Here is a 13,386-nt window from a genome sequence, read left to right on the forward strand (position 1 = left end):
GTGTTCCCACAGCCAGATGCTGAGAGCCATTTCCTTGTAGTCCTGTGTCTACATACATGAACCATTAGATGTTATTGGAATGATTGTCAGCTCTGATAGTTTCATGTGTGTTTAGCTGGACGCTGTTTGATCCTCGACATGTTTAAAGGTGTCCAGTCCTGAGACACTGGGGCTGGAAACAGCTGTGATGTCATTGGACTGTCACACAGACAGAAGTGCATGAAGTGAGCAGCCGAGGAGCCGCTGATGTTTTGGATTCAACAGCATTTGAAAGGTCGACACAGACACATTTGCACACAGAAAGCTGAATCTGTCATATGCCACAGTGAACTCACTGTTCAGTGTTTTTCAGGAAGCTTCTTAACTGCCTCTGCTGCCAAACAAGCAGCTGATGTCCTTGAGAAGAAGCTGAAGAAGTCTTCAACAACAAATACAGGAAGTGGACTTTCAAATACTAGATTCACTTTAGACTCACAGAGAAATGACTCAGCCAGCTGTGTTTGATTGACTCCTTTGACTCTATGAAAGGTCAGTGTGTGTCTGCACACAGACTGTTGTGTTGGACTGTTATTCAGTTGTCTGCTGAATGGTTTCAAATGTCTGCATCTCAGCTGTGATGAGGCTGGGGGTCATGGGAGGCCACCGTAGCAGCCTCTTCAACATCATGACATCATCATAAATGCTGCTGGACTGTCTGATGGGCTGACGGTGAAAAAGCCGTCGGGAAGGAAACAGAAGACATTTCAGAGGCTGCAGCAGATTTCTTTGATTCGGGGCCTTTTTCAGCTTTATTGGACAGAGCAGTGAAGATAAGTGACAGCAAAGCAGAGAGAAAGGGGGCGTGGCCCGGGTCAAAGCCAGGCCAGCTGCTCTCCACCTCGTGGTCACCTGCTCATCCTAGTGAGCTCCACCAGCAGCCCTTTCACACACTTTACACTGTCAAACACTGTGTGTGGACCTCAGCTAACAACAGGCTACATTTAAGTCTGGACTACATGCTTTTATATTGTTTTTATTCCATCAGCAGCTCAACATCATGAGCAGCTTTGACATAAAGACATCAAACTCAAGCTGACTTTAAGCTACTTTTAATACAGGGGCTCAAAAACAACAACATCTTTATTATATATCAGGACACAAAGTCATTTCATCTCAAAGGGAAACAGCTTTATTTGGAATAACCAGCACTATCAACTGGTTTGGGATCTCCACCAGTTTCATGTCTTTGCAGCTTCTCCAACAAAGTTCCTGTAAAATCAGCATGTTTGTCTTTATTGGTTTGATAGTGATTGATTATTCAGTCCCAATCTGCTGTCATCTAAAGAACAAAATGATGTTTCTATGAGTCACAAAGCTCCAGATGTTGTCGGCTTCACAAAGAAAACAAAGAACTTAAACACAAAGTGTTTGGAGCCAAAATGTTCCCAAGCTGCTCTTTTTGAAATGGCAGAGGTACAGTGGTGTCTAACAGCACACTGTGGAAGGCAAACATGTTATTGTTGGATGAAACTTCATGAATCCTTTGTAGATTTGAGCTGTTGGAGCCTTTCTTTTCTCTTCAGGTGTACAGATGCTGAGGAGGCAGGTGAAGCAGGTGGAGCTGTTGTGATGCTGCAGAGGGTGTGTCTTAGTAACTCTGTGAGGCAGAACTGGATCCAACATTGTGGATGTGTTGATGTTGGAGCCATTAAGAGTCTCTGGCCACACTGTAGGATTTCCCTTTGATCCACTGTGGGGGCATTTTGGAGTCTGTCAGTGAAACTCTTCATGTTTGTGTTTGACTCCAGTTTATAGAAACAGAGAAATGTGTCATGCTTTTGTTCGGCCTCCACAAATACACACATTTGTTCATTGGTTGGACTTTTTGGAAGGAGACACATTGAAAACCATGTTAATAAGATCTTGTTGTTTCCTGTGGATCCGACACAGAGAGTGGACTTCAGACAGAAAGCGTGGAAGAGATTTTAGAGGCCGTGTGTGGCAACAGGAAGTTTCTGTGTGTTTGCTGATCTTACATGTGGAAAACAACACGTGATGTTTGTGAAGTTCTACAATGATCATTGTTCTCACAGCATTTTGAGTGGGAACAGTTCAAACTGGGAGTAGTGGGAGTTATTTACTGATTGAAACAAGCTGAATGTTTCTGTGACGATGAAGATCAGCAGCTCAGCTGATCAATGAACTGACATCTATCAGTCGTTTCATGAGATGAAGTCATCAGCAGACATTTGTTCTGACTGTGTGATGAATGTCAGAACGTCAGGGCTCTGCTTTAGTCACTGCTTGATGATCATTGGCTCATTGTTGAATCCAGGGCCCAGTCTGACCTCTGACCCTTTGCTGCAGGTCTTCTGTGTTATCTCCACTTTCATGTCTGATCTTCTGCTGTATCGTCCAAAATAAACATCTGGATCATTTCCAACACTTCAGCAGATCTTTAGTTTGGGCAGTGCAGCACAGAATAACACATATTGTACTATACTGCCCACTTCCTGATCTTATTGGATCTGTGTGTGAGGTTGGTGAAGGAAACACATGTTTACTGAGTGAGTCGCTGCCATTAGGAACTAGTTTTTATATCACAGCCTGGAAATCACACAGGACCATTTCTGCAAGTGAAAAGTCGTCATTGGAGGAAAATCATTGTGTAGTTTGTGCGACTGAAGAATTGTCCCAACTACATGTGCTGCTGACCCTTGACCTTTTCTTTAGGTGCACAGAGGAGTCTGTGGAAACATCCAGAACTGAGGCATCTTGTGTACAAACGTGTTCAGACCAGATGTCAAATGATGTCAGATGTCATCCGTGAATGGATGCAACTGTGGATCGTTCCAATAAAATGAGGCAGTTTTGTAAGTACAAGCCCACTACAACCCATCATCAACATTTTAAATTACATTATACATCTTCACTGATATAAAGCACCACTATTTTAACCTGATTCACTTTTTCCACCCTAACAGTTCATTCCTCAAATCAAACAAGATATTTGACCCTAAAAAAATGCATCAACAAATAATTTTGTAATAAAATATTTATTCTTCAACTTTTACAAGTGAAATCAAACAAGTGTGTTTAAGAGTGAAACCAGAGTGGAAGCTGCTCATATAGAGTCCAACCCAGGCTAAAGTAAGCTGAGTAGAGCAGCACCATCAAAGTGTCGGCTCTCTGAACACGGTGCAAGATCGCCATCTGCAGGACAAAACTAGTTTTTCTCGCCCTCCTCGTCAACATCAAGATGATGTCATCGTACAGCAACTGATTCCCTGTCCGTCTGGAACAAAGCATTTACATTAAAAAAGACATTTACAGAAAATACAAACACCAACAACACATCTCATCATCACATGATATTTTATTATTTATTATATTATATATTTTTATTGTACCATCAACATCAACAAATACCAGCATATTTTCTTTGAGATTGAGTAGAGTGGACCTTTCCCTTGGTTCACTTCCTGCTCGCAGCATCAGCTGACCTCTGACTTCCTGGTTAAGGTCTCTCAGCGTTGACTGGAATATCAAATCAGACTCACACCATGTTCTTGTAATGTGGTCATGTCTGTCAGCTGTTTGAAGAGCATCTCTGGCCTAAACACAATAGGAAGAACAACAACACGGCAAAAAAGAAAACAAAACACATTTCCATATTAGATGAAGGGCGCCGTAACTGGAAATGGTAACATTCATCTGATGCTGCTTTGGATTTATCTTCTGTTTTAGATCAACTTTGATCACTTCGACCCATCTTAAGTCCGTTTGTTCTTCTCACTCACTAACGTCTCATATGATTTCAGATCCCTGCTGTTCCCCAGCTGCCCTGTAGGTGGCCTCAGTGTGTCTCACACCATTTACAGATGATTACAGGTCGTTTACAGTTCAAACAGGTCCAACATAAGAAATATGCAGAAAATATCCTGCTATAACAGTTTGGGTCAAAGTGCAGATGTTCCAGATGTTCTGAGTCTGTCTGTGTTTCATGTTAACATGTAGATGTTGGACCAAAGTGAAGCTTTTTGATGTGACAGCAGGAATGTGAAGTGTAACTCTGAGCTGTAGGAAATGAAACTAAACGGACTTTTTCTCCTTTATTTATAGGAAAGTGTAGGAGAGCAACAGATGAACAAGCGTTACTGTAACAGGAAACATCAGAGGACCTTTATGTTCATCATCATCACTGTTTCCTTGTTCTGTCACAAACACACACTTCCTGCTCTCTCTCTGATGGATCTGATTGGCTGTTTCATTCACAGGAGGTCAGGGCGTCACACAAACAGCTTTAACTGCACAACGACACACTTTAAATCATCTGCAGACAAACCTGTGTGTTTGATTTATGAAGAAATAATAAAGACGTGTGTACAGCTGTCCATGAAGCAGCTTCTCACACAAACTCTGACACTTCAGCCACTTTAATTCCTGCAAAGCTGCGTAATAAAGAGCTGTGACTGCTATGAGCTGCTGATGATGACTGCATGAAGCTCTCAGCTGAAGCTTCTTTCATTTATTTTAATGTTAATGTCGCCTTTTTAAGTCTGTGTGAGGATTTTAATGACACACATTAAAGGAGCTTCTTTGATTAAAACCAAATTCATGTTGATTTTCAGCCTGAAATGATAAAAACTTTAATAATTCTGTTTATAATCATCAACCTGGAGACTAATGAAAAGTATAATAGTGAAAAAAAAAGCCTTTATTATTTGAGTAATGCCTGAATCTGCTCAGAGACGGAGACAACACAGAGGTGTTGATGACAGTTTGACATTAACTGAATTAAAAACAAAGTGCTCTTATTGTGAAAATCTGCCTCCTACTTCTTTAAATCATTTTTATGTATTTTTTAACCTCACAGTGAAACATTGAGGCATTAATCTGACACAGTTTGATCAGCAGCTGTGTTTTCACTGACGTTTCACTTTGATTTGTTCAGACTGAGCAGAGAGGATCGGTTCTCTGTGTGCGCACTGCTGAGAAACACAAGCTCATTTCTGCTGTTTCATGAAAAGTGTTATGGAGGAACAAGAAGTTCAGCCTCTAAACTCTCAGCGTGAGGACTGAGTGAAGAGTTTCAGAGCAGAGAGTTTTGGCTCACAGCTTTTAGCGTCTACACAAAGAGACGATTACGCACTTGATCTGAGAACATCTCCACCTCCTACAAACAAACTCTCCTACGAGCAGCTGTCACAACCACAACAGGCAGAAGACTGGATCCTGCTGCAGGTTAATGATTGATCTAAAGGCAGCTGACCTTTGAGCAGGAACTTGTGAGTCTTTTATTGTGTTTAATGCTCACAGTGCTGAACCCTGCAGACACACCCACATCATATTATTTGTTCTCAGGGTTGTTCGGCGTGGTGGAGTGGGAACAGAAACTTTCTGCAGGTTAATTATTGATCAAACTAAAGTCATATTAAGGAGCTACTGGCACGGAGTCAGAGCAGAGCTCAGAAATCTGAAATATATCAAAGTATATTAAAGTTAGAGTTTAGAGAACACTGTTTGGTTAGCTGCCTCAAAGGCAGATGACTCTCAATATCACAAGATCAGGTGAAATTTCAGACCAAGGGAAAATCACTGGGATTATCTGTGAAGAGGCAGAAAAGCATAGACCTCGTCTACCTTATAGACATTTTGAAAAGGTAAGAGTGAATCTGTCTTCATTCATCTACATGGAAACATAAAACCAAAAAACAAACCAATACAACAAAATCACACCCAGTAGGGCTGGGCGATATAAACAATAAACGACAGAATCGATTAAATTTGGTCAACGATAGAGATTTTGACTATACCGCTCTATCGCGACAGCGCATGTGATGATGTCATCAAACTGCACCTGTTTTGGTCGAAAGCATCGCAGCGGTTAAAACCATTATCCTCTGCAATTATGCTGGGTGACAGTCACAGCAAAGAGATGAAGCACTTTTGAAACGCGGGGAAAGCCAAAAACTGCGCTTCCTCCACTTCCGTAACATTGATTCAATAATGTTGAATTCTCTGCAGCTGCTCTATTCCCATGTTGTGGCAGTATATTAATAACTAGCCTCGTGTTGTGGATGAATGATCTCAGTTGTTCTCGTGACTGAAGTTTGGCCCGTGTACAGCATCCTGCTATGCGACTGCATTTGTCCCTGACCACCAGAATCCCTCACATTAACTTTTATCGAGTGGAAAAAGAGTTGGGGTTCATCCTCCAGCTTCACTGTGCTAATGTTATGCTAACATAGCTGTGTCGCTAGCAATCACGTAGCACAACATTATATACCAGGTAGTCCAACTTCAGTAACCCTGCAAACGCCACTGCTGTTTAGTTTCTGTCTTCATGTTGGAAGTGGTAGCAGAGCTGTTTGAATTAGTTTCAAAAATCTCAGTCAGAACATGGTATGAAATGTTTAGGTGTAAACTAGCGCGCTAACTTCCTGTTAACTTCTAACTCCGTTAAATTTAATAAATTCTGTTTTCATGGATATTAAACTTAATTGTTACATCTGCTAAAGCAGCAACGCTGATGATTTTATTAAAGATGAAAGAATTTAGACCGTTTTTAACTCTCAGTGTTCGTTTGACTTTGGGACCTGAAGCAGACGGAGTTTTGGACCCAGATTACTCCGTGAAGCTCCTCACCACGGCAGCCGTAATGCTCTGACGATCCATCAAGCAGTGCGGCTTACCAAAGTTGTGCTAAAACATTTTTAACAGATTTCTGCAGCCAAAATCGGTTCGAGGTCACGAAGCACAACCAGAATTCATACATAAGGCACACTCTTGATTTTTGAGAAAATTAAAGGATTGTAAGTCTGCCTTATAGTGTGGAAAATACGTTATACAGAAGAAAAGAATATATCGCGATATATATCGTTACCGCACATGCTTCAAATTATACCGCGATATGGATTTTAGGCCATATTGCCCAGCCCTAACTCCCAATTTATTTACAACATTTGAAACATACAGTGTAGCTCCGTCAAAACACTCCAAGGCCAAGTGAAAGTGCTGAGAGGGAAAAGATCATGATTAATGATTTATTTAAACTCATAACTGGGTGCAGCAGCTGAGCTTTGACCTGTGAGCTGCAGCTTAAGCTTCTTTTATGGTTCAGTGTTTAATGTGTAAACTGTTTATCACTGCAGAGACGCCTACAGGCTATCTACTGTTCAAAAGTGAATTGTTATACACAGTGCAGCAGCTGACCTTTGACCTGTGAGCTTCAGACTCTTTGCTGGTGTGAAGTGTTTAATGTGACGCAGTCTGCAGACACAGACGACTGCTGACGGAGAAGAAGCAGAGGATTTTCTCTGTTTCTACACAGACCTGGTCCAGACAGCAGAGAGCTGCAGAGTGAAGACGTTCATTGGAAGAAGCTGAGTAAGTTCAACGTCCTCTTTGAATCCTGGATCAGGAAGTGAATATTTGGTGTTTAAATAAGGTTTCTGTCTTTGACTCAGTCTGCTGTCACTTTTTAGAGAGAAAAGGAGATTTTAGATTAACTGGTGTTCCTGCTGCTCCAGCATTAAAGCACAGTATAGGTGACTGCGCTGATGCCTGTTTATAATTTCACCAAAGCTAATAAACTGTTGGCTAAATTTTCTTGTTTTCAGATGTAAACAGAGGTGAGAGGAGCAGATAATAAGGATTAAATATTATGCTGAATAACTAAATTCTGCTAGTCTGTGACGTAACTCCCAGCAGCATCGCCTCATTTCTTTGACCTTGACCTAGCTAAGCTAACATGAGTTAGCTTAGCTAGCAGAGCAGCTATCTCTGCTGTCTGTCATGTGACCGAGTCAAGTGTGTGTAGTAGACTTGTTAGCATAGCTAGCAGGCTGAAAGAAGCTAGCAAACTGTGTGAACACTTTGTAAGAGGTGAGCAGTGAAGGATAAGGAGCTCCTCCAAATGCTGATAATGCACTTAACCTGAATTTACTGCTTGTTACATTATATGTGATGTTCAGTCAAAAACAATTACTTAAATTAACATTATTATTAGTAGTAGTATTAGTATTAGTATTTGTTTATTATTCATGACATGGCTCCCTACTGTAGTGGTTTGAACAACTGATCTGTGGTTATTGTGTCCCTGCAAATTCAACAATGCGCCTCAATGCAAAGCATCAAACAAATATTTTTATTATCAAGTCCTACTGGATGAATCACCGTAGCTCTGACAGTGAAGCACACTCATTTTTATTGGTAGTCACCTTGTAAGCAATGTTCCCTCTAAGCTGCGCACTGTTGGCACGGTCTCTGCGCAGAGAAAATCTGTATTGAGCACACAAAAAGAATTCTAACCTGAATTGAAATTAAAGTAAATATGTGCCGGTGTTTTAGCAAAGCGGCTGATGTGGAGTGAAGCCACGTTAATGACAACGTGTACAACCATTGGAGATGTGAGCAGGACAGACGGAACAACTGACAGGAAAAGTGTGGACTTTATACCAGTTTTTAAATTGTGTTGATCGACCACGTAAAACCAGAGTTATGATAAAAATATCTGCAATGTTTGGTTTTCTTCCTGAATACTGTCGTTGTTTATATTTACTGCAGGAAGAAACGGTAAAAACTGCGTTTTATAAGGAAAACGCTCGAAAGCCTGTGAGCAAAAACAATACCAACCCCCAGCCTTTCCTATTGGTCGAAAAATGTACCATGTCGACCAATCAAAACATGGCATTTAGTTGTTAAGAAACGGAGTGACGGCGGTGTTTTGAGATGTGAGAGATTTGAGACGTTTAGAGCAAATCTTGTGTAGTTAGTGTGTAGTTAGTGTGTAGTGTAGTCAATAGTGTTGTTGTGTGTGTCAGAACAATGAGGCGACTGCTGAATGTTACAGGTGTTACAGCAGTGACACATCTGCTGTTGTCAGGCCTGCAGGTATCAGGCTGTTGTTCTCCTTCATCTCATAGTGGACAGAAATTATTTTTTGGAGCGGCACAAATAATTTGTGTGGCATCAGATTTGATGCAGAACAGCTGATTGTTCTGTAAATAGTTTGAAATGTTTATTTAAAAAAAAACACCTTGGCTGTAGTTTTTTGCAGTAAACAGCTGCAAAAAACTCTGTTTGCAAAACTCAGTTACTTTTTTGAAGAAGTAACTATATAATTAACTGCCCAACATTGGTCATTATTTACTGTATGTTGCAGACAGAGTTACAGACTCTCTCCCAGACCACAGACTCATAATACAAGTCAGAGCTTTATTTAAAGAAAGTTGTGTTTTCAAAATTGAAGTTCAAGTTATTTTTCCTTCCAATAGTGTTAACATGCTACAGGTCATGAACAAGATTTTCTTTTTTAACTTTCATTGTAAGTGGGCTAAAGCAGTTAATTAAAAGTAGTTTAACAGAAATGTAAATGCTGTAAATTGATTATTTTAATAAACATGTAACTTGGATGGATTCGACGCTGGCGTGACCACAGTGCACACGTCTAATGTCGCTCACAGTGGATCGCTCAGGGAGGTTGTGTGTTCGCTCAGACAAGTGAAACATTAGAGGGAACATTGCTTGTAAGTGCAAGCTTTAAACTCTCATGGATGAGTAAAACTCATTAGAAACACTGGCGAGCAGTGAGTGAATAACAGGTCTGACAGCAGCAGCAGGGACGGTGCTGTCATAGTTTAATGTGGAGTCTGTTTGAACTCAAACACTGAAGAGCAAAGAAAAGAACTTTAATGGTTCTGGGTCCCTTTGACCAAGCACTTTGCATTTTTTGTATTATGGTTTATGGTTCTGGTTCATTTACAGTCTTATTTATGCTTCTTTGAGTTTCTTATACTTCCTGTTTAGTTCCTTGATCATTAGATTCCCTCTGTGTGTCTCTGTGTGTGTTTGTGTGTGTTTGTGTGTGTTTGTGTGAGGCCTGGTGCTCCATTCTATATTTCCTCAGCCTGTCATGTCTCTCTTGTCTCCTCTTTCCCTCGCTCACTCTCGTCTGCCTTTCCTCCACTCCTCTGTCAAGCACACGTGTCAGTGTTGTGTTCCTTTGTTTGCTGTTTTATTGTGAAAGTCTTGCATTCTTTGTTCAGTGTGTTTCATTTTTCCTGTGAAGGTTCTCAGTCATCCAGGTCATCATAGTTTAAGGAGCTTGGAAAGAAAAGCATCTGGACTTCTATAAGTTGCTTGAAGATGTTTCGCCGTTATATTTGGGTCCTACCCTGTCTGCATTATGCAGCTAGTTCAAGACCAACATTTTTCTAGTTTCCCAAACAGTGAATCAGTGTGTGTCAGTGAATGCATCGTGTGTGCTTCAGGCTCCATCTAGTGGACTGATAGCAGAGCAGCTGATGGCAGCTTCCTCTGCCTCACACTGCTGTCTGACTGCATCCAGCTGACACTGAGATGAAGCAGGAAAGAAGCAGCTGATATTTGGACAGCACACATGATGAAAGGAGGATTTCAGCTGATGTGCACATGAATGATTTGTGTTTCCTCTGCAGGTAGAAAGTGTGTGTGAGCTGAATTGAGCAGCATGGATCAGTGTGAGGACAGAGAGGAGGGAGCCCCTCCCTCTAAAAGCACTCTGTGTGGGGAACATGAGAGCCAGACCAAAGCTCAGAGGTGAGATGACCATCTCTAACTGTCCATGACTCTTCTCCATGTCACAGCTCAGCACTCACATCACTGCTGCATCATTATTCACAGGAACCAGCCTGGACCTCCACCCAGCTCTGTGTCCTTAAGGAGTGACCGGTCTAAAGGTGGTCTCATTCATTTTAAAGTCCAGCCTGTGTCTGCTGCAGAGAGGTGAGCTGTTAGCAACATGAACTCTTTGATTAAACTGCTTGATGTTGTTGGATATAAACTACAAACACGTCGTTCCCTCAGTCCCATTTAAACTGTCTTTTAAAACAAGCCTTTGGTTTCTAAACAACTGAAAACCCACTTCAGCAAACAGGAAGTGATCAGAGCGTCCGTCCACTTCCTGTCAGGCCCTGCAAACATTTCATATTGAAGAAAAGTAGCTGACATCTCACATTTTTACTCCACCACATTCAACCATTGTGACATTTTACAGCATGAAACTCTTGTCACATGACTCCTGTTATGTTATAGAGTCATGTGACCACCAGGGAGGGATTTGTATGGATGAAACACATTCAAATCAATCTGATTCATCAATGGAAACATTTTGGTGTAAATGCAGCAACACTGAAAACGCTGAAGATAAAAACACAACAGATGAAATATGAACAAATCGAGGCTTTGAATACACGTGTGTGTGTTTGAGACACAGAGATAAATGGATTGTGTGTCTGTCCTATTGCTGCGTGAGGGTTTTATTGTAGATTTTGTGCGTGTACACTTTTGACCACGAAGGTGTTGAAAGGGCGTAAAACAGTTGGAGGCACAAGAGTGAACACTAGTGCTGTCAGTAGATTAAAAATGACTAATTAATGACACAATCTTCTGTCATTAATCCTGATTAATCACAATTACTTGATCAATAGCTGCAGTTACATTTTTCAACTTTATATTTAAGCCTGTAACAGACGTTTACACCATATAATGAAGTCAATGCAGAATAAACACAAAGAATGTTAAACGCTTCAATTCAAAGAGACTTTGAATAGTTTTCAGTCTTTAACTCAGCTTCTCTGCTGTAAATACAACTTTGTAACAAACATATATACTAAAAGCTAAGTGTGCACTAATATATAATAATATATAATCTATATTACTGCTGTTAATGAAAATGTTTAATCAGACTCATCACAGGGTTACTGTGGATTAATTTGGATTAATCACCATTAAACATCATTTTTAATGTAAACGAATCAAATTTCATTTCATGAGCAAACAGACTCGAGAGAAAAGGGCAAATTTACACACTTAACATGTTTATTGAACATGTAAACATTGATTAACCTCCTGAATGAGCCGACCCCCCCAGGGACAGTCCTGCATGCTAATGATGGGCTCTGCTCTGCACCTGCAGGATTCTGTCAGCCACAAACTCCTCAGCTGATCCTGAATCTGAGCCCATCTGTCAAACAATCATTTTCTTCACAGGTCTGTGGAGGTGGCACTGATCCTGCAGCAGTCTAACACTCTCTGTCACTCTTCTTCAAGTCTTTGACACGAGGAACCAAAACTATGTTATTAACAACACTAACAGGTCTGCAGTTTGTCCACTTGGCAGTTGTGTCATCGGTGCTTTGCATTGTTGTGATATTTTAAGCTGGAAGTGCCTCGGTGAAAAGAAAATTCCTTCTGTCACGATGTGCAGAATCCTTCATGTTGGTCGTTGTTATTTTTTTGAAACATTTCAGGGATTTTGAGTCGTTCTGCTCTCCAGATGTGTCGTGTTAAAGGTTTTTATCATGTTAATCATGATAACAGATGAACCCCTAACCCTAACCCTACATGTTAATTTTGACAGCACTGGTAAATCCTTTTTAATGTTCTTCTGTCAGATCATTGATTAGACTCGACTCCAAATACGAGACTCAGAAAACTCAAAACTCAAATCAAAGCAATGAGAAAAGGACTTCTTGTGTTAGAATGAAAACATATGGAAGTGGTCAGGTTTCAAACACTCGATGAATCTGCTGCACAGTTACATTCAGGGACCTTTGGCCTCCTGAGAGCATTAGTTGATGGTTCATCACAGTTTTACCTTCCAGTGAGTGAATTTATCAGTTTGATGAAGTCTCAAATTTTCCTCTGAGCTTCTGCAGCATCATCACTTCCATCACTGATGAAAGAAAGTTCATAGAAAACAGAAAATATATCTTCAGAATCTGAGAGTCTAAAACTTGACAGACTTGATTCAGATGAAGTTATTTGAGCAGAAACTCCTGGATCTTTATCCTGTGTTGATCTAATCCTTCATGGTTCTTCCACAGAGTGGAGCAGCAGAGCTCAGAGGTTCCCAGTGGTCAGTCTGCCCAGCAGCATCAAACACAGCTGGACTCCATATTTATGGTCTGTACATGTACAACAACTACTTTATTATTAATAATAATGCATTTATTTATAGGTCCCTTTCAGAACACCAAGGACTCTGTGGACTAAATGACCAAAAGAAAACAAACTTTGAAATCAGACGGTGCAAATGTGATCACAGGGAAACGTTTTAAACATCGAGGCTTTAAACAGAAACCAAAGTGAAACAGTTTGTAGTCGAGATCAGTGGGAATGAAGCTGAATAACTGTTTCTTCAATATCTTTGATCTCTTAAAAAAGAAAAACTAGCTGAAAGTCTGGCTGCTCTTATGAAAAGTACAGAGAAATTATGGGTCGCTCAACACTTGTGCACAATATAAGAGTTTAAATAAATCTGAAGAATAACTCAAAATCCTACAATCATACTGATAAAGTCATCTACAGCTAACTATCCAAGTGGATTTGTTTAAGACAGCTCCATCTGCTGGTGGCCCTCTG

At 40.6% G+C, this 13,386-nt stretch overlaps 1 protein-coding gene and 1 long non-coding RNA gene across 2 annotated transcripts in view; one reads left to right on the plus strand and one right to left on the minus strand.

Annotated features, from left to right (window-relative positions):
* Nucleotides 1-13,386, plus strand: part of LOC112432912 (protein NLRC3-like) — a 414,611-nt gene that overhangs the window by 20,679 nt on the left and 380,546 nt on the right. The gene's annotated exons all lie outside the window — the stretch shown is intronic.
* The window catches only part of LOC112432910 (uncharacterized), a 232,358-nt gene continuing 221,858 nt past the window's right edge, over nucleotides 2,887-13,386 (minus strand). The window contains exons 2-3 of the long non-coding RNA XR_013096319.1: nucleotides 3,409-3,594; nucleotides 2,887-3,274 (exon numbers count right to left, since the gene is read on the minus strand). This is a non-coding gene — a long non-coding RNA (uncharacterized LOC112432910). The remainder of the gene's footprint in view (nucleotides 3,275-3,408; nucleotides 3,595-13,386) is intronic.

Source organism: Maylandia zebra, unplaced genomic scaffold (genome assembly GCF_041146795.1).
Source record: "Maylandia zebra isolate NMK-2024a unplaced genomic scaffold, Mzebra_GT3a scaffold11, whole genome shotgun sequence".
NCBI lineage: Eukaryota > Metazoa > Chordata > Actinopteri > Cichliformes > Cichlidae > Maylandia > Maylandia zebra.